The sequence below is a fragment of the Perognathus longimembris genome, chromosome 1 (assembly GCF_023159225.1).
Source record: "Perognathus longimembris pacificus isolate PPM17 chromosome 1, ASM2315922v1, whole genome shotgun sequence".
Taxonomy (NCBI): Eukaryota; Metazoa; Chordata; class Mammalia; order Rodentia; family Heteromyidae; genus Perognathus; species Perognathus longimembris.
The window spans coordinates 104,742,304-104,763,346 of NC_063161.1; the positions used below are offsets into that span (position 1 = coordinate 104,742,304).

Here is a 21,043-nt window from a genome sequence, read left to right on the forward strand (position 1 = left end):
GAAAGATCAAGAACAAAACAGAAAGGTAGGTTACCTGAAGACATAAGACCTGCAGGAAGCTACTGTCAGTGTATTCAGGAGTAAAGCAAAAACAAAACAAAACAAAAAAAACACACCAAAAAACAACAAGCACTTGGTCTCACTTTGCATCTGAAGCCAGGGCCTGGGGCCCTGGGGCCTCCTCTGCTGGCCATACTGTTCTCCCCATACCTGGAGGGTCCACAACTGGCCAAACCAATAGTTCTCAGACTTTCCTGTCTCTGTCAGGCTCTCCCAGCCAGACATGCCAGGCTACTACTGGCCAGAGCTTGAGAATTGCAGCTGTGGGCTTACACCTATGTCCAGAAGTACAGTATGTGGGTAGTAGCCGAATCTGGAGGGATAACCTTCTGCTGGCCTTCTTGGAAAACTCCCTTGAAAAACATTTAGCCCCATCTGGGATTTATTTTCTATTCCCTTGTTTGGTTGAAGCCATCTGTGAGTCTGCTGGGGAAGGATTCAGGCTTCTCTTTGTGGAGAACTTGTCAGTAATCTGTAACTCCTCCCTGTTGGGGAGCTTTGCTGGTGATGGTGTCATACTATCCCTGTCCAACACCAGGGCTGGCTTGGGCCAAATTCCATTCTGATGGCAGAAGCCCCTAGGCTCCACCAGTGTCTCCTTTAGACTCTGCTCTAGATCAGAAAAATCTGACTTGGGCTTCTTCTTTGTAAGAAGCAGAACTGAGCAGAATTTCAAGCACTGTCCGAGTAGGTCACACTTGTGACAGTTGTGGGCCAAGAATATAAAGAGGAGGAGGGACACAAGAAGGCAGTTGTTATAATGTTTTCTCTGAGCAGGGCTGGGGAACTGTGTTGATGATAATCTTTTGTTGGCAGGAATTTCTGGCAGCGCAAATTTAGGAGGTAAGAGGATGGCCCTAAGGAGGTATCCGGTATACTACCAGGAGCTGAGGGAAAAGACCCATGGGGACATGCTGATGACACTTTGAAGGTTACATTATTATCTTCTTTCTATGTAGCTTATGAACTCGAAACCTAGGAAATGTCTGAATCTCTAGGACATAGCTGGCTAGCAGCTGTGAAACTGTACTGTTGTTGATCCTCTCCTCTGACAGACACTGGTATGTGCCATTGTCTTCCTCTGATAGATTGAAGATGAGCAAGTTTTTCCCATCCACAAGACCATACTTAAGTCTCCTGGCTTTCAATGTTTGATTCTGGAACTTCCAAACCACCTGAGCCAGGTTGGACTTTAGGTAGCACCTAAGTGCCACCATACCGCCACGTCTAACCAAATGATGACGCTGGTAGCTTCTTTCACTTTTACCTGGAACAGCAAGATAAATGTTCACAATAATAAAAATCCTCAACTGCTTTCAGAAATTGGCCAATTCTTATAGATGGCACAGGAGTCTCACCTACTGGAGCAATAGGAATGTTCAGAACAACTGAGGGGATAAAATGCATGACAGAAAAGCAAGACAAGACTCAGCTAGCAGCTCTCAGGGACGAGAAAACTACATAGCTCTGAGTAACAGAAATCCTATTTCTTAAAATTATTTTAAGTGAACTGAGGCCTAAAGAAACATGCTTTCTCTCATTTGTTGTAAATAAAATGTAAATCTACAGGTAAACACACTGGATAATAGAAGAAGAATCTAGACAGTCACACAATGAGACCAAAGGAGGATATCCTTAGGAAAGGGTCACAAAGGCTCAATAGTTATGTGATATGATCATATAAAATGATGTTTATTGAAGTAAACTCCAAGATATGGAAACAATAGGTTTTCTTGTTATTTTTCTTTTTGTGCTTTTTTGTTCTCCTTTGAGGGTAAGGGGGAGCCCAGAAATGTCAGGACAAAGGGTGAACAACTGCATCAGTGATACTCTATTAGACACTATGTTGAAAATGAGCTATACATCTTGAGGGAGATGGGAGTCCGGAGGGAAAAACTGGGAGGGAAGAGGTGACACTGTTCAAAATGAATGTACTCATTACCTGACTTATGCAACGGTAATCCCTCTGTACATCTAAAAAAAGAAATCTAGAAAGAGAAAATTTTTTTTAAAATCCCATATCCCTGGAGAAAACACATCAGCTAGGGAGGCTGAGTATCGGTCAGTTGGGTATCCAGTGATGGCATCCTGAGTTAAATGGCAATACTTTTTTGCTGGTAGCTGCAAGGAAGGCTGGCTGTTGGTGCTAGTCTTACTTTTTCTTTCTTTTACTCTTAGCATACACAAAGATGGCAGTCTACTCTGAGAGGGAGGAGGACTGGAGCTGGAGCATCCTGACCTGACACGGTTCCACACTTGCCTCTAGCCACAACACATTCTCAATGGCCAACTGCAGGCAGTGAGATTTTGGAGGGTGAATACCATCAGAATGAGTTACAGTCTGAGGTGTTTGGGACTAGAAGTACTTTCTATTTCAAATGTGTTTAGATTTTTCAATATTTACAAATGTGAAAGTACATATGCATATATATCTTGAGAAGGGGGTCTATCTATGTATATCTATATCTATATTGTTTATCTATACCTAAATCTATATCTCTCGGGAAGGAAACTAGAGTTTAACCATCCAATTCATTTATGTTTCAAATACATATTAGATACATAGCTGGAAGGTAAATGTATACAATATTTTTAATTTCCTGGGTGAAACAGTTTTTCACTGTGTCATTTTCCATTTGTGAGGTAGCATTTGGCACTCAAAATGTTTCAGATGTGAAGGTTTTGGATTATAACTAGTCAACCTGTACTCAAGTATTCCTTTCCTTCTATTCTAAACAATTCATAGTTTTGCTTAAGGAGCTCCAGTTAAACAGAATACAAAAGAGCACAAGGCGGAGACAGCAAATTCTTTCCACTGAACATGTGTGTGTGTGTGTGTGTGTGTGTGTGTGTGTGTGTGTGTGTGTGCGCATGCGCGCGTGCTTTTAAGCACTTTTTCTGCAATAAAAAAGGGAAATGTCACAGCTGTGGGACATGTCCCACGACCTCTGCTCAGAGTAGAGGAAACAAAAAGAAAGCACAAAAAACACAACAGAAGTGAAGCCTTGTGAGACGGCTGGACAGCCAGGGGGATCATGCAGTGTGGAATCACTTACCAGGGCATGTGGAAACATTGCCACTCATCTCCTGAATCCAAGTCCTGCAACACAAAGGGATTCCCATCACACACTGTGCACTTATAGGGGTGCATGCTCAAGGTGTCCCACCCATACCTGTTGGATCCCTCGTCCTTGTAAAATGCCACACAGGCATCCTCAGATGGACTCCAGGCACAGTATGGGTCCCGTGCCAGCACACAGTCTTCACAGCTGCTGTGCTTCTTGCAGAAGGCCAGGGGCACCTGGACCACTCCTGAGTTGGAGCTGGCGTAGACAAACTTTCTGCCCTGTGTGTGGGAGACAGAGACAGACAGAATAGATATAAGGTGGATGTCATGGATGATGGGCATGTAGCCTCTCCAGCAGACACAAGGACAGCATGTCTTTGTGCTGTACAAATGGAGAAAGGGAGCCTCCCAGGATGACAGCAACAGGAGGCAGGGTCTGACCCAGTATCAGACACCCTGTTGGGGCATTCTTGGGTAGATGTATCCCTAGCTTTCCCTGGGTCAATTTGAAGAATCTCATTACTATGTTAGAGCAGAAAAACTTCTTGGGGGAAAGACCAAGCTTGATCACCTGTGAGGTAGTATGGACACTCTTACAGACCAGAGCCCATAGCACTGGGCAGGCTGAAAGGAACCTCACCCAATATCTGCTGAATGAGATGCATATGGGTGGCTGTGGAGGAAAGCTGGCCTGTAGGAAGGGAGGGGCCATCCCAAAGGGCTTCACAGTCTGTTTATCCCTGATGGAGCAGGGCTGGAGTTCCAATGAAACCAACATGTGACAGTTGAGACACATCTTACAGAGGCTAGTAAGCAAGTGTGAAGGGAGGGAGAAACAACCTTCCATACCACAATGGACCATACCAGGTGCCCTAGGAGATGCTAACATTAGATGAAAGAACAGGGGTTGATTTTTAGAAACTTCCCTTTCCATACCAAATCTATAAATGCTCAGTGCCTTACATAAATTGGGGTAGTATTTGCCTATTCACACTCTCCCCTCGATATGAAATCCTCCCTAGATGATTTATAACATCCCATGCAATCTAAGCACTGAATAAGTCACTTACACCATACTGTTTTAGCAGATGATGAGAAGGAGTCTATGTATGTTCAGTTCAGACTCAATATTTTTGTGATTATTTTCTTCCTAAGGTTTGCAAAATTGCAAATGTGGAACCACAGATATGGAATCCCAGATTCCCACTGTATTTACTAGTTTCAATCAAGCTCCATCCCCTAAATGAATGAAAGTGGGTTTAACATACATACATTCTCTGACATGCCTCCCCTAGGAGGTGAGGCCTGAACTCCCTGCCACCGTCTGTGGGCCAGACATATTGATCCATGAGGCAGGGAAAAAACATATGGAAACCATGGCTGAAAGCCCTGTCTAGGAGACATATGCTCAAAAGTCCCCCTTGTATTTCATTCTCCCCAGTCTATGACCTCAGGACTGTGAAGGAATACACCAGGCATATCACAAAGGGCCTATGCAGGTCTCAGGGGGCAGGGATAAACAGAGGGGAAGATACACAATGTCTTATTGAGTCATGGGATTCAGAGGCAGACAACATGGGTGGAGAGCGTACAGTGTGTGGCAAATGTGGATGTTGTGTAATGCAATATGTGTAATGTGGTATATGTGGTTAAATGTGTAGTATAATTCTTGCAGTGTGAATATATGTATTATATATATACTACATGTGACTGATACATATATATCTATTAACATATATATGTAGTTGTGCATAATATTGAATATGATGTTCTTGGAGAACGTGTGCTATATGTATTGTGTGTGGGTTTTGTTATGCATGGTGTTTGATATGTGTAGTACAGTGTGTGAGTTGTATGTGGTAAGTGTAACGTGTGTGGTATGACCATTGGTGTCTGTGTGGGTTTAATCTGATTGTATGGTATTTGGTGGGGTCCTGGATATTGAGTATGATATGATGTGGTAAGTGCATGGCATGTCTGTGGTGTAAGTAGTGAGTGTATAGTAGGTGTGGTGTGATGTGATAAATGCATGGTATGTGCAGTGTAGTCAGACAAGAACTGTGGCAAGTCCCTTGCCCTGTGCCATCTTCTGGTAGGACAGGTGTAGGCACAGCTCACAGGTTCTCACTGTGGATGTGGTGTTCCACAAGACTTATGTAACACTCAGAGTAACCCAGTGAGGAGGTGCTGTTCCCTCCAGTGTACAGTGAAGAATCTGAGGCACAGAGCATGTGGCTGGCTGTCCAGGGTAACGGGGCCAACACACAGACCTTAGAAAATGGGCTTACCTACATTCTGCTTCTCACTGCTCCATTTCAGCTGTAAAATAAGGTAGTAACACTTTCCACAGCCAGGTAGACATGTGCCAGCACTGCCAACCTAAGATGTTCCTATTCAACTCTCGAGGTAAAGGATTTAGGTATGCTTTTTGCTATTGTTGGTGGGCTTGAACTCAGGGCCTGGGCACTGTCTCTGAGAATGGTTTTGCTCAAGGCTAGTGTTCTACCACTTTGAGCCACAGTTCCACTTCCAGTTTTTAGGTAGCTAATTGGAGATAGAGTCTCATGAACTTCCCTGCCTGAGCTGGCTTTGAACCATGATCCTCAGATCTCAGCCTCCTGGGGAGCTAAGATTGCAGGCATGAGCCACCAGTGCCCGGACCTGCACTATTTATAGGTTAAACTAAAAACAAACTTATTTTATGAGGCATAAAATGTTTATGCCATGCTAAACTCAAAGTCTAAACACGAGTTTAGGCTAAACAGAGTGCTAAACACAAGGCTTGCTCCTCTGTGTCTTCTCCAAGATAAACGGAGCTACAGGCTGAGTTAAGGAACTGGCCAGGCTTCCAGCCTCTAAACTTCCAGGATCCACTGTCAATTTCTTAACAGAAAACATGTGCAGTCCCTGGTTCAGGATGAAGCAGAATGTCAACAGAGCAGCTGCTGAGTATCCTATTGTTTCTCTTAGGAGTTCAAACATTGACAAGTCTTTGTATGACTTGACATCTAGCAAACACAGTCTGATCTCACCTGTTCAGGAAACAAGAACATTCATTTTCATGATGCAAGGTCTATCTCACCTTAATACTGGCCTTCTGCACTAAGGACTCATCAAAGTTCTGTCTTCCTAGCTCTGCCTACCTCCATTCCAAACTTCAGATCTCATGTTCATAGAATAGCTTTGTGGGTGGGTTGGATCCAAAGGCCAGCCCATCTGGGCCAGGAAGAACAGGGTGGCCAAGACTAGCTTGACCAGTATCATATCACAGACCTGCAAAGCCACCCAGCAAGATGTCTGCCAGACCTACTGCCTGGTCCCCTTTACCTTTTTCGAAGACAGCAGTAGAGTTTTAACCCGTTCAGAGTTCTGAAAAAGCCATGTCTCCTCAATGATATGTATGCCATTCTTTAGGCTGACAGCTTTGTGTAGGGTGCCCTGGTCTGCAAGGCCAAAACCATAGGTCAGTGAGGCAGCCCCAGAGGGACACACCTTGTTCACCAAATCAAGATCCCCAAGGTCACACAGAGTCAAATGCTCCCCCTCTGCACTCCCAAATTACTATATCAATGAGATGCTTTAGATTAAGAGGACAGTATTGCATAAGAAATAAAAGGGAAAGCCTTTGACAAACAATATATTAAAAACTCAGGTTACAGATTATTCTGATATTTTTATGAAGCATAAGCCTTTGGTTCATGATTGATCCAAACAACCCATATCAACAAAGTTCACACTGAGACAATAGAAGGCAGATTCCATGTCAGGTGGCTTCTGGGCTACACTGGCTCTCTAGGGACTCAACTCAACAGAGCCTCAGGGCATACAAGTAAGCTGGGAAGCTCTCAGGGTGGGCTTGATGCCATGTCAGCTGATGTGGCAGGAGTACTGGTCCTAGAGTGCAATGTAGAGAGGAGGTGTCCCCCACCCCCCTCCACAAGTCAGGACTCATCTCAGCCTGGCTCCTCCCAGTGGTAGGTAAAGGCCTCCTGACAGCGCTTAGGAAATCCCAATATGTTCAGTACTCACAACCACTACACGCAAGGGTATCACTCTGTTTCCACAACAGGGACTTCTTTGCAGAAGCCCTTCCCACATACAGGCCAAGACTTGAATGTTCAAAAAAGCTCTCTAGGTGGTTGATGGTCATAAAGACCTGAAGCCCAGGTGCCAAAATTCTTTCATGCTTTCACAACCACTGGGCTTACCTGTAGAGAGATGCCTGATCTACCCACAAAGGATTTTAAGTGCACTTCCAATCTCTTACCGGGGACACACACACACACACACACACACACACACACACATACACACACACTGTGACCATGAAGCCCTCAGAACCCACCTGTGCTGATAAACATGACATCATAGCTGGTCCCATCCAGGGCCTGGGTCCTGTCCACTACAATCTGGGTATAGTTCACATCTTTTTTAATTAATTTGGGCATGTTATCTATTGGAGTTACTGAGTCATCCATCAAAGGATGTTCTTTGACGAACTGAAGAGTTTTGTCTGGTAATTCCAAAGAGCTGGTGTAGGTGGCTGCGCGTGCCTTGTTGTTGATGCACTGTGAGGGCAAAATTTCTCCTGGTTACCATGCATCCCCATCACTGAGCAAGCACAGCATCTGGAATCTCATCAGCTGTAGCACTAAGGGACCCACACTGAATGCCTCCAAAGAAGAGTGACAGAGGATACATGAAGGGGACCCTTCCCAAGAGCCAGAGGATACAATTTTAAATCACATCCACAGAATGTGACTGATCTTGGCACATAATCAGGGGAAGAATTATCTCTCAATGAACAAATTTCCAAGCTTTGGAAATTAAAGACACTTATCACAATAGCTTTCCCATAAAGATGAGGATTCTGACAATCACTGATAAAATACAGCCTAATTCTAAATAAGGGTAAGGAACTTTTTTCTTCTAGAGGCCATTTGGGTATTCAGGACATAATTCTCCAGCCATATAATATTATCAATAATAGGCAGGCAGGCTAGAGGCAACCAATGAGAGCTGACCGGAAGCATTCATGGCTGTCCCATCATGTACCAAGTAATTTCTCGAGTTGTACATGACCCCTAGACTGGACATTCCCAATCACGATGATAGAGCAAGGAAAAAATTGGTGCCAGCTTCCTAAAATTTGGGGCCTTTCAAAAGTTCATGAGTACAAGCAACTAATTTTTATTGAACGCAGTGTGCACAAAAGAAAAACTCATGATGTCTGGTCAGGTTCAGAAATCCAGAGCTGGCCCAGGGTGGGGGTCGGGTGTGGAACAGGTCAGAGCCCACTTACTACATGATAAACAATGAGAGGGTACCCACATCAGCCTCAAACTTTTTATTCGTTTTGTCTAAAATTGACCATTTTTAGGAGAATAAAAGTGACTCCTGTTGACTAGGGGACAGAATAGTTCATGACAGTGAAAATCACTGGTAGAGAAATTGTGTACTTTCTCTGTAGGAAACTGAACTGTATTGTGCAAATTCAGTCCACAAAATAGATAGTAGCACATTCCTTTGGGAAGATTGTTCTGAGACCTGTTACACAATACACAGAAAAGGGTCAGGCTGCCTTCTCAGCTCTCGGGCCCTGTGGATGCCTGGCATGGTACAGACTCGTGGCAATTGTGACATGTTATCCTCAGAGCCTAGACCCTAGAACAGGGAGAACAATCTTTCCCTAGAGCCCCTGCACTGCTTACCGCTCCAGGCCGTGGAGTGGGCAGTGGACCATAGTAGGGAACCCACTTGAAGGGGGACTGATCCACTGTGATTTTCTGCATGAAAATTCCATGAGAGAAGACTTCCTCCACCGTGGACAGTGTGTAGGTACAGACCGCTGACAGCCCCACATTGTTCCTGCAAAGGAGAGGCCATGTGAGTGCATGAAGTGAAGCACGGAACCAGGGAGAGCACACATCCCATTTGCTGAGGGCAGCACTTACAGCTGTGGAGTGAAGAGCGCATAGAAAACAGGCTCCTTGAGGTCTGGGCCCCTCAGTACAAAGGCATCTTGTAATATGTTGAAGGTCAGATCTATATCTTTCTGGGAGCAGCTCAGCTTGGCCTTCAGGAAAGAGGTCCACTTCTTCTGCAAGACCCTCTGACCACCTTGGTCCCCCTGAAATCCCAGGGACAGGACATGGTAAAGGAGATTAGATGGCCCATAAGCAGTTGGTCTGCATACAGGGTGCAATACCCATCCTCCATAGCTTATAGTATGACCTGGACAAGCCTTGCTCAGTGGAAGGAAGGCAGACACTTCCATGCTAGCTCAGATCAGACTTTCTGGATCAAAACAAAACAAAACAGATAAAAATCCTCTCCCTTCAAACTCGTCTAATGACAAGTGAAACAACTACTTCACAGCACTCTGAATGCCACTGAACTCTGGCTCAACAAGACTGATTCTTGGCTCCTGTGAATCTCCAAACAAAACCTATAAGTGAATCATAAGTGCCTGGTTGGCGGCAGGCAGCCTCTAAACCTAAAACCTATCTTGGGTGAATGTGTGAATGTTCCTTTTTGAGAGATCCATGCTTCTACATCCATTCTACCTGTTGACATATACAAATATATATGTATAGGAAAACAGCAATACAGATTCAGTATTGTCTGTGGTTTTAGGCCTCCACTGGGAATTCTTAGGATAAATGTTCCATGGGTCATGGAAACCAGTGAACTGAAAATAGGAAATGAGCATGCCAAAGACCATGAAATGAAAGAGTCTTTGTTTGTTTTAGACACAAAGAAAACCCATGCCATTCTCATCTCTACCATATAATCACAGGAAGACAAATGATGAGGTGTGTAAGAAGTCCTTATTTTTCCTTCTGATGTTTTAGCAGAGGACATTTCCAGCATGTCTGTGGCCATTTGTCTCATGGGCTTCTGGGGTCTGTGTGCACAGGGTAGCATAGATGGGGAGCTGTGTTCATTCTGGCCCTAATCCAGTGAGAAAATGTGCAAGAGAAGAAAAAGATTCTGAGGGGACACAGAAGCCCTCAGACTAAACCTCATAGCATGAATTTGGTGGGATGTATTGCAGGATCTTATTCATGGATGCTATGCAAACCCTTACCCCAGGGCTAGGTGTCAAGATCGGCAAAAGTAGGTCCACCTTCTGTATGCTGACAGTTATGGAATTGCAGCTTTGGTGGAAAATGAGAGCACTGATACCCTCAGGTTGGGCTGCTGTCAGAATGTCTCAGATACCTGCTGGGAGTCCTAGGCTTGCAGTAACCACCCACCATGCCATGCACCAGCCTGGCCTGAACACTGGTGGTACACAGCTCTGCAAGATGAGGAGTGAGACAGCCATGGGTTAAGAGCAACTTGGGGACTGAGTGGGCCCTGGCTACATATCTAGGCAAACAACTCAGGTACTCACAGTATCCACTTTCTGTGTCTTATGATGGGCTTTTAAGGGAGCTGCACCCTAAGCCCCCTATTCCATGTATCAGTGGCATGAGATATTAGTTACTGTGAGGAGAGACTCCAATAATGATCACCACACTGAAAAGCCACTTGGCAACTAGGAATCAAATAACTTCCATGGAGATTAAATGTCTGACCACTGAAGCTAATTGTCTTTTGTGGGTCCTGATGTTGTATCTAAGATGGCACCCTGCCTTTCCTAAAGTGCCAGCTAAGCTACCTTAAGGTTTGCTAACTCTACCCATGGCTTTTAAAGAACATCCTTGCCTGAAATCTCTCCACACATAAACTTCAAGCTTGGAGCCTGACAAACATTTAAGTGAAATTCCCACTTCTCAGCCTTTAGGTATTGACTCATAGTTCATTCTTGAGTTGACTAAGAGCTCCCAATAGTGAGATTCTAATTCCCAGAGAATCTGTTGAGCCCATTAAATAAAACCTAACATTTTTCTACAGGCTGGGGATGTCTAAGGACAGTGCTAAGGAGTGTAGGCTGGGTGCTATTATTACCCTAGTCCCTGTGAACAACACTATTAGCAAGGGGGAACAGTTCTGATAACAAATACATAGCACCTGTCTGGCCTCTCAACTGTGAATGCTGTGGCAGGAAGGGATTAGATGGCAGGAAAAGGTGCATTTACAGGCTTGCTCCCACAGGACAGGAAGAATAGGCTAGCAGGGCAACACTCACCTTGCACACTCTTGCGATGCGGGGGATCTTTAACTTGGAAACAAAGTCATATTCCACAGACACTTCCGTAAAGAAGAAGTAGATCTTATCATCATCACCCTCAGAACTGTTGGTGCGTTCTCGGATCACATCAGCAAAGACAAAGCTAGGATCTGCATAGACAAGACACTGGATTGTCCTTACACACAATGTCACTGCCGTGTGGCACTATGGTGTCACAGGACATCAGCACAGCCTTGGGGCTGGGGACTTCCCTACAAGGACATCTGGAGTGTGTGCACAATGTTGGAAACAAACACCAGAGTCAGGAATGATGACAGTGCCATGCTCATCATGCCTGTCTCACCATCCTCAAGCTCAGAAACACAGCCCCTGAGGCTGGTCCTGCCAGACGATCTGCCTGCTGGTATGCAGAGCCTCTTCTGCTCTATACAAGGGACCCAAACTAATGAACCCTAGCCAAAAGAAGAAGTTGCTCCAAGACTCTGGCTCACTCTGAAGAGAAGCTAGCTGCCTCTGCATATCAGGCCACAGTCTCCACCCCCAGAAGAGGCCAAGAATCAATCTGGCCACCACTCGCAGGTAAAAGCCAATCAGCAGCTTCTTACCCCTGCTCCCAAAGTCAGGTATAGTCCCAAAGCCAGCTATCACCCAGAGGTAGCAAGTCCTGGAGAGGTGGACTTCTGATGTCATGCCAAAATAACTCCACATCCCAATGAGTTCACCAGTTACCATCAAATGTCACTTACGGAAGTCTCTCTAGGGCTGGGAATATGGCCTAGGGGCAAGAGTGCTTGCCTCATATACATGAAGCCGTGGGTTCAATTCCCCAGCACCACATATACAGAAAACGGCCAGAAGTGGTGCTGTGGCTCAAGTGGCAGAGTGCTAGCCTTGAGCAAAAAAAAGCCAGGGACAGTGCTCAGGCCCTGAGTCTAAGCTCCAGGACTGGCCAAAAAAACAAAAGTCTCTCTAGTCTTTTCTCAAAGAAGGAGCTTAATGCAACCTTAAAATGGTGCTCTGTTGGCATAGAATAAACCAACAGGATGCCCTGGTTTCTAGAAGGGTCCCTGAAAAGTTCCAGTGTCCATTAGGTGCTAATAATTCCAGATGCTAGGAGCCCAGGGAACATAAGAAAAGAAGTGAACCAGTGCCCACCCAGTGTGCATCTTACCATCTTACCATTACAGAGCATCTTACCATACAGCCATTGGGTGCCGTGCTCTGTTCGCAAAAGACTCTGAGAAGGATTTCGAGAAATGTGGTGCTGGGTTCCTAAAAAATTATATTCTGCTCCAGAATAAAGCTCTCCATCTTCAGTACCCCAGGAACAGGGAGGGGAGAAATAAAAAAAAATCAGAACAACCCCTCCTCTGTGGCAACATGATCAATTACTAAGCTTCCCAACTTCTGGGATGCCCTTCTAGTTCCTACAGTGATATCTTTTCTTTGGAATAATTGTAGATGCCACATTCAGTTGCACCATTGGAATTAAAAGTAATGACTGAATGTAAGCAACAACTTCTCATATCCAATAAGAGGATGACAAATGCTCCTTGCTGTATACCATAGGTTACACCTGACAAAACCATCCCAAGTTGAAAACACTGTCACTTGACATACACTTAGATATTTCCCCTTTATTGCAAACAACATAGCTTACCTTGCCTACCATAAATGTGCTCAGAACACTTATATAGCTTATAGGAAAGCTGTTTCACCTCACTCAAGGTCTGTTTTGAAATCAGGTGCTGAGAATCTGGTGTAATGTACTGAACACACTGCACTAAAGGTGAAGATTGAATAGCCATACAGTGTACGTTACATCATCATAGAGTGGAAAAATTGTAAATGGAATTATTATAAGCTGGAGACTGTACAGTAGTAAATATTCATAAGACTGTCAGGCCACTGCTAAGATGTGAGATCTCTGCAGGCAGCTCAAGTTTCTGGGGCTAACCTCTCTCCCAAAGAGTAATGTCTGAATCGTGATCACCAAAGAGGGATGCAAAGTGGTGTGCTACCTCAGTGGTGGCTATCCTTTGAATAATGAATTCAAAATTCTTCTTAAAGAGTCTGTGCCAAAGGATTAATACCTACTCTCATTGTAGCTGATGCTAAAATGAGACCAGGGCCGGACACCAGTGGCTTGTACCTGTAATTCTAGCTACTCAGGAGGCTGAGATTTGAGGATCACAGTTCAAAGACTGCCCAGGCAAGAAAGTCCTTGAGATTGTTATCACCAATAAGCTACTCAACAACAACAACAAGAAATACAGAAGTGGAGCTGTAGCTGAAGTAGTTCAGCAATATCTCTGAGCAAAAGTAGCTCATGGACAGTGCTCAGGCCTTGAGTTTAAGCCCAAGTACACACACACACACACACACACACACACACACACACACAAAATGAGATCAAGGGCCCAGCACAGGTGGCTTGCACTTGTAATTCTAGCTGCTTGGGAGGCTGAGATCTGAGGATTATGGTTCAAACTTCCAATTAGCCATCAAAAAGCCATAAGTAGAGCTCCAGCTCAAGTGGTAGAGTACTAGTCTTGAGCAATAAAGCTCAATGATAGTGCCCGTGCTGTGAGTTCAAGCCCCAGGACTAGAAAAACACACACACACACACACACACACACACACACACGAAACAAGACCAGGGAAGAAAGAGGACCTGGAACAAGAGGACCTGGCCATAACATTGAGGGAGGAGAAAGCCTGAGGAGAAGGACTCACCAACCATGATGGATGTGTGGCTGTGTGCAGGATCATACGGACACGTGCCTTTGCCATCTTCATTTCTTCCCAGAAACTCAAAGGATGTTAAGTTCTACAATTGTATAAAAGCAAAGGCATGCTAATAATCTAAATTTTCATCATGGCCAGGCTGCTGGAGTCCAAGCACATGAATGCATCTGTCAGCAGTTCATTTTCTAGTATTTATCCAGTGCAAAGAACCATCTGAGCCCTGCCTCGAGCCACACTTTGGCTGTGGACAACAAGAAATAGAGGAGCCATGTGGGCTGTGCATTCTTTCCACAGTCTGGTAAAGTTTTACAGGGAAGTTTCACTACCACATCTCTCACATGGCTGAGAATACCCTCATGTTTTGGGTGTACACATTATCATATGCCTCCTTAGAGTCCTCCATTCTTCTTTCATCATTGCTCAGGCTGCAGTGATTACAACTGACCCATAGGGAAAGTCCATATTCTTACCAGGTAGTCACAAGTGGGCTGGAATGCATGGGTACCACACACATAGAGGGAGCTGGCATTGAGCGGTTGAAGCACCTGAATGTAGTTGAAGCATTCTGTCTGCAGAGAGATAAAAAACCAACTGGCAACTAAAGCACTATCAATATCCAAACTGTAAGGTCCATTCTGGCTGGGGATATGGCCTAGTGGCAAGAGTGCTTGCCTCTTACACATGAAGCCCTGGATTCAATTCCCCAGCACCTCATATGCAGAAAATGGCCAGGAGTGGTGCTGTGGCTCGAGTGGCAGAGTGCTAGCCTTGAGCAAAAAGAACCCAGGGATGGTGCTCAGGCCCTGAGTCCCAAGCCCCTGGACTGGCAAAAAAACCAAAAAACAAAAAGATAGTGTAAAGCCTGTTCTGAGCTTCTCTCCCTTTCCTCTTCTCCCTTTCCTTCTCACAATGGCCTTTTGTTCCATAGAATGGGTTCTAACATTTCAGGCACCTGGATATACCTAAACCATAAGCTGACGAGTATAATTTTATCTCTGCTGTGTCCACAGGTTATACATTCACAAGGGTAATTTCAGTTGTCCCTAACTGACATTCAACAAAGACCAGGGGAGCACTGAGTTGACCTCAAACTTATACTAGAGACATTACTATATTATTATTGGCCAAAGACTATATGGCATAGAAGCCCACTGCCTTCCAAGGCCTCACTCTCTACATGTGCACACAAAACTAGAAATAGCTTTCTCACCACCCAGCCCCACCCAACGCAAAAGGCTAGCCAAGAGGTGGTGTTGCCAGCTGTGCTTCATAAAGGCCCCAAGAGGAAAACAAGGGCACCACTTAGGAGCCTCCATGATAGCTAGGGATGAACACTACTTGGATTCTATGGGCTATAGTCTGAAATTATCCTGAATCAGGCCATTCCTTTTGCTATAACTGGCAGAATGAAATTCATAATCACCCCCTCTCCACATTGCAGGGGAGGGCTTCAGGCCATGTCTGGCATCCACACTGAGTTGGCAGTGCCAAGAGCCGGTTCACTTGGTTTTTAAAGCCCTTGTGGTCCATGTGATGCCATCAGTGCCTGCTGTCCACACACTTCCTCGGGGAATTGGATTTAGAGACCAATGGTTTAGTAAATGTGTTTAGCACTTTAAAATTTTGGGGGGAAAATACATTTTAATTCTTTCAAAACTAGCAAATAACTGATAAAGTTTGCCCTAACTCGGCTGTCATGAGCAATGGTCAGAGTCAATTGGGCACTCACAGTCTGAGAACCTGAACATATGCCAGACATATGAGACACAGTGGCACAGTGGGTCGAGGGTGATCCAGGTTCCTTAAGAGAAGGGAGAGACTCACAGAGCTCCCTGGATAGAGAGCATGCTAAAGGGCCTATGTGGGATGGGCCTCTGTCCAGAATCTCCAAATCCAGGAAATGTACCCATACCTCTGTCTGCAGAGAGAACCAATCAGTCCAAAATGTTACACCACATGTTGGTGGGCATCAAAAAATAGTTTCCTGCAGTCAACATCTCCAGTGCTTGAATAAACCCAATTCATGGGGAGTAGAACATTTCCACTTCTATTTCTTGAGTGCCTTCTATGGCTGGCACCAGCTGTGAATGTCCACCCTCACTTAGAAGCAGACGGAATGAACTCCCCCAGGCTCTGTGACCCAACAGCTCATCAGGACCACTCACTCATTCGCACACCACATCCAGCTGCACACAGAAGATGCAGGACTTGTGAGATGAAACAACTAAGGAACACATGCAGGGTTTTGGAACTAGCAAAATCACTTACCTCTTTTGACTTTCCCTTTTTTGCACATAATAGGTTTTGTTTTTCAGAGACATTCCAGTACACCTGTTGGAAAGGAATAAATGGTAAGTAAAAAGTGGGATCAGATGTACAGCTTAAAAATACATGATAGAGTTCAGAGCCCAGCAGCTTCTAAATTGGAGTCAAATATCATTGAGAAGGAGGGCCAGCAGAGGCCTTCTTGAACTTTCTGTGATTATCACTTGAAATCAAGAAGACTCATAGCACTCTTGTTCACTACAGAAGAACAGCAAAAGCTAACGTATTCAAAGTGGGAAAAATTACTTTTGTTAAAAATATAAAACACTGGAGTAGGGTTTTTAAATATTTTTTAAAGTGACTTGTTTGGAAGAAGAAGCATGGATCAAGTGGTAGAGTTCCAGACTTAAGCAAAAATGCCAAGCAAGAGTGCAAGGACTTGAGTTCCAGTCCTGATACTGGCATGTATGCATGTGCATGCACACATACACACACACACACACACACACACACACACAGAAGTTGACTGACTTATGTAGCACTACTGACTGACCATGGACTAAGATATAGTATCAGTCTAGGTTCCTATCAGAATGGGTCAGAACATGTGATATATCTATACAATGGTATATTATTCACCCATCAAGAATAATAAACTCCTGTCATGTTGAAGAAAACGCACGGAACTGGATCATGTTAAGTGAAACAGCCAGACATAGCAAGATCAGGACTACATGTTATCTATCATGTGTGGAAGCTAACAATAGGCAACCTGAAAATAAGTCTGTGATTTCTATAGGATGTGGCGGGACTTGATGTGCACACTGTATGCATGCATTGGAAATTGAATAACCCCTTTGTAACCCCTCTGCGTAATACCCTAGTAACAACAATAAAATTATATTTTAAGAAAGACTAAAATTTGTTTTCTAAACAAGAAAAAATTAACATGCATAGTCATATAGGCTAACAATAAAAGTAAGTTTGAAATTCACTTTTTAAAAAGCAGCCTTAGAGTTGACTCTGATGGAAGAATTCCTTACAAATGTGTTGGCACAATTTGATGGTGACAGTGTTCACCACATTGTCAGCTCAGCACCATTTGCTGAAGGATCCATGTTAGTACACCTCCCTAAACTGAGCGGCTATTAGGTTGTGGCTCACCTTTCAAGGCCACCACAGGACAGAAAGCAGCACAAGATAGAGGGGAACCGGAGGGCCCTCGGCTCCTCCTATGCTCTTCCCTAAACAACCATCACCCTCTCATAACCCTTGGGACATTTCTGGCCACTCTGAGATGTATACAGTGAGGCTCAGCAATCAGAAAGCACACAAGCTGCGTGGTAGGGGGTAAGCCCAGGTGAAGGGTTGTTCAAAACTAATGCTGTGAGTTTCTACCAATTGTTCTTGTGCCAGCCAAACTCATATATGATGGCAACACAGCCCTTAGGACACACAAGAACGGAATAAGATCCTAACTGGCAACTTCAAAACTCCAAATCTAGAAAGCATCTATTGATGTGAAACCACTAAGCCATGGAACATAAATGGGACTGAGCCTAGGTCACATTCCCAGGGTTTACACCAAGAACTTCCACCTGGCAAAGCCCCAAAGTGACCAGGGCACACAGTTCAGACGGAAGGAGACACAGAAAGGAGGGACCAATTCTTCTTGTCCCTGCTCATGGTAAGCTCCACACCCAATCCAACCCCAGAGGAGGGGGTGAGAAGAGAGGTCCAGGTTAGACACTTTCAGCATGCAGAGGGAATGTCAAGACTAAGATGTGAGATGGGCTGTACAAAACAAACTTCAAGCTGAAATGATAAGACCAGACTTCTGTCACTGGGATCCAAACTAATTGTGTGAATAAACAGGAACATCCATGAGCAGGTTGAAGATGGATTTGCTGGGTGCATTTGTTTGTTTGTTTGTTTATTCAGACAAAAATGAATCTTCACCCTTAAAAACTGCAGAGATAAAGGTGAGACTAGGATTTGCCTCCAGGCTACCAAAGTCAGAGAACTTGCAGACAGGAGGCAAGCCTGGCCTACAGAAATCACAGGAGTGTAAGCTTGACAACACTATAATTCTTGTTCATAGACACTGCACAATGAACATCCATCCATAATTAAAAGCTAAAAGGACAGGGAATATGATAAAAGGGATAATATAACAATGAACCTCCTCCATATAACTAATATACACCAATGAAAGAAAAGAATATAAAAGGGTGAAAATGGAGGTGGGGAAGGGGCATGCTAAGTAAACTTCTGGACACTAAGATGGGAGAAACATGTTCTGGGAACAAGAAGTCTCCCATTCCTTCAAGGATATATAGTCTCTGGGGAGTGTAGCTCACGACTCACCTCATGCTGCTTCTGAGAGATGTTGAGTGCATTCAGTGCAAAGATGGCCTCCCGGGCACCCACGTACAACGTGTCCTCATGCTCACTCAGAAGCAAGGTCGAGTAGTTGAGGATGCCTGGCTCATGAAACCATGCCAAATCTACCTCTGTGGGAGGCAAGGGGAACCATCAGAGCCAAGGAGTCATTGTTAACACTAAGTTAGACCCTGAGAGTCCCATTCTGTTACAGCAAGCTTAATGATGTGCAGGCCTGTGAGGCCTAAGCATGTAGGCTTTATCTGCTCAGGAAGCCTGTGCGGAGCAGACTGCAATGCTGCCACCAAGTGCATGAGAGAGGTAGAGCGAGGCTCTGCAGCAGGTGTGTGACCCAAAGTTGTACATCTGACTGCTCTTCTTGTCTCTGCCAAGCTCCAAGCTTGTTACCTCTCTCACCTTCTGTTCTCTCTGCCTGCAATGCCACAGGAGACCTGTGTCACACTCATCCTAGAATCCAGACCCAGCTCCTCAAAGCTATGACTAATTTCAACAGAGCTGGTGTCTTGATGTAGCTCAATGGCTCATTATATAGTTGTTCTCAAATTATGAGGCTCTTAGAGCATAAATAGCTCTTGAATGAAATTCTCCAGTACCTATCACAGTGCCCAGAACAGGTGTCCAAGAACTTATCAAAATGAAAACCAACACCAAACAGGCAGAGTCAGATGCTAATTAGAGCAAAGCTCTCTACTTTTCCAAAGCAGAGGGAGGAGCACAGAGGGTGCAAGTCCCAACTCTATGTGGTCCAATGGCCTGGACATGCCTGAGATGCTCGGGACCTTCCATGGATGCATTTCAATTGCTCAGTACCCAATGCTCACAATCCCCTAAGTCAGAGACCTAGTGGCTAAGACACAAGTCCTGGGAGAGAAAATAACCATAGCTGAGACCCACAAGCAGGCAGCACTCATTCCCAAACTGCCATCACCTCACTCTTCTCCACAAGTGTGTGGTGCAGGCACTTAATTGTGGCAGGCAGTGCCTCATCCATTGTGGACTACTAGGAAGGAAGTTCCCTTTAGTGATCTCCAGTTCAGATATCAGGTAAGGGGCCTCACGGACCATTTCCAGCCACCAACATGTCCCACTAAAAAGCTGCATGCACCCTCAGTGGTCACACAATAACATCAAATGGTCAAAGGCTGAGTGCCCAGTATCTACCCTAGTGCCCCAGCTGGTCCATTCCCTTCCCATACTATCATCATGTGCACAACCTTGGCTCTCACCTCCCAGCTCCCAGGTGATGCGGGGAATAGGTGCAAATGATACTACAGTCCCACATGCCACCATCAGGGCTGTGAGAAGCCCTCTAATGGGGCCATGCATCCTCATGGGGTAGGAACCTTGTGTGAATGGCCTTCAACAAAGCAGGCTTGTGGGCAGCAGGAGGCTACCGTGTGTGTGAGTTCAGAGGCATGGGACTAAGCAGCTTTGCTCAGAGCTGGAAAGCAGTTGGATCCCCAAGAACCCAAATATCCTTGTCCAGGTGAGAAGTTGCCACTCTCTCCCCCAGGGAATCAGAGGCCAGTGGTGCTTCCTTATGGCCTACAAAGGAAGAGGGAAAAGCAAAGTCACACTTCAGGAGCTGAGGCCACCTGCTGTTTCTGCTCCTCAGTCCCCACCACCACCAACTCTCCTCCACCACCTCTCTCAATCCATCCTCCTCAGTCCGTCTGCTGAGAATTAATAAGCCTTTGACAGGAGCTCCTGGGAATAGCAACATGTTGACAGAGGACATTGCCAGAGCCACAGGAACTCATTGCCACATTTTCATCCCCACCTGGCCAACCCACAGCATGGTCCAGACTCACAGGTGTACCTGGTGCAGACTGCGGGGATGCAAGGCAGACAGGAACAGCTGGCCAAGGATCAGATTCCTTCCTATGGTGTCTGCGTGCTACTGGTAAACAGACACATCTGAAGAACACAGAGTCTAAGTTTGTTTCCCTCAGAGATCCTGGCTTCCCATTCCTATAAGGCCAACCAAAAAAAATGGTCAGTGAGACCAGAGAGCTGGTGAGATCAAGTGCATATGTACACACCTAAAGACACATAATCCATACACACATGCATTCATGTGCGCCATACATACAAATGGTAGTTACTCATACACATGGCATTCACACACATGCAGAGCCATACCATGTAGGAGAGGCTGACCTCTTGTGGGGGACACAGCTGGCATGGGTGATACCTGCTAATCTTTAGCCTTGCTACAGAAACAGAGGTGCTCAACTCTGACTGAACACAACCCAGTCCCTGCTATTTATTTCAAGAATAGATCCATGCTATTTGAAATGTATCAGGCTGAGGAAATGAGGCCTGGGGGATACTGGGGAAGTCTCTTGAACCAGGGGCTC

General features: G+C 45.1%; 1 pseudogene; it reads right to left on the bottom strand.

Moving 5' to 3' along the window:
- Positions 1-442: 442 nt before the first annotated feature.
- On the bottom strand, positions 443-20,015 carry LOC125352548 (annotated as a pseudogene).
- Positions 20,016-21,043: the final 1,028 nt, after the last annotated feature.